This window comes from Eimeria mitis, genomic scaffold, assembly GCF_000499745.2.
Source record: "Eimeria mitis Houghton genomic scaffold, Emh_scaff281, whole genome shotgun sequence".
NCBI classification, from domain to species: domain Eukaryota; phylum Apicomplexa; class Conoidasida; order Eucoccidiorida; family Eimeriidae; genus Eimeria; species Eimeria mitis.
The window spans coordinates 20,149-20,488 of NW_013571149.1; positions in this window are offsets into that span (position 1 = coordinate 20,149).

The window sequence follows — 340 nt, forward strand, 5'->3', positions numbered from 1 at the left end:
CTTTTTTCGGATTTTCTTCTTTTTTCTCGTTTCATCATTTGCTATTCTTCTTTTTTCGCGTTTCGTCAGTTGCCGTTCTTTGTCTGTTATTCTTTCTTTTTGTTTCACTAGTTGCTATTTCTTTTTGTTTGCGATTCATCAGTTTTTTTTTCTTCTCTTTTCACTTGTTGTTTTCCTTCGTTTGTCGCAACGACCGGCTGATACCGCAGAGCTATTGAATTGAGCTCTAGGGCAACCCGTTTCATCTTGGATGCTAAGACTATCAGTTCCTGCAGACTTCCTATTAGTGGCGCTTCTTCTTTGTTCATGTTTACTTGCTCTAGCAGCCCCTTAAACCGCG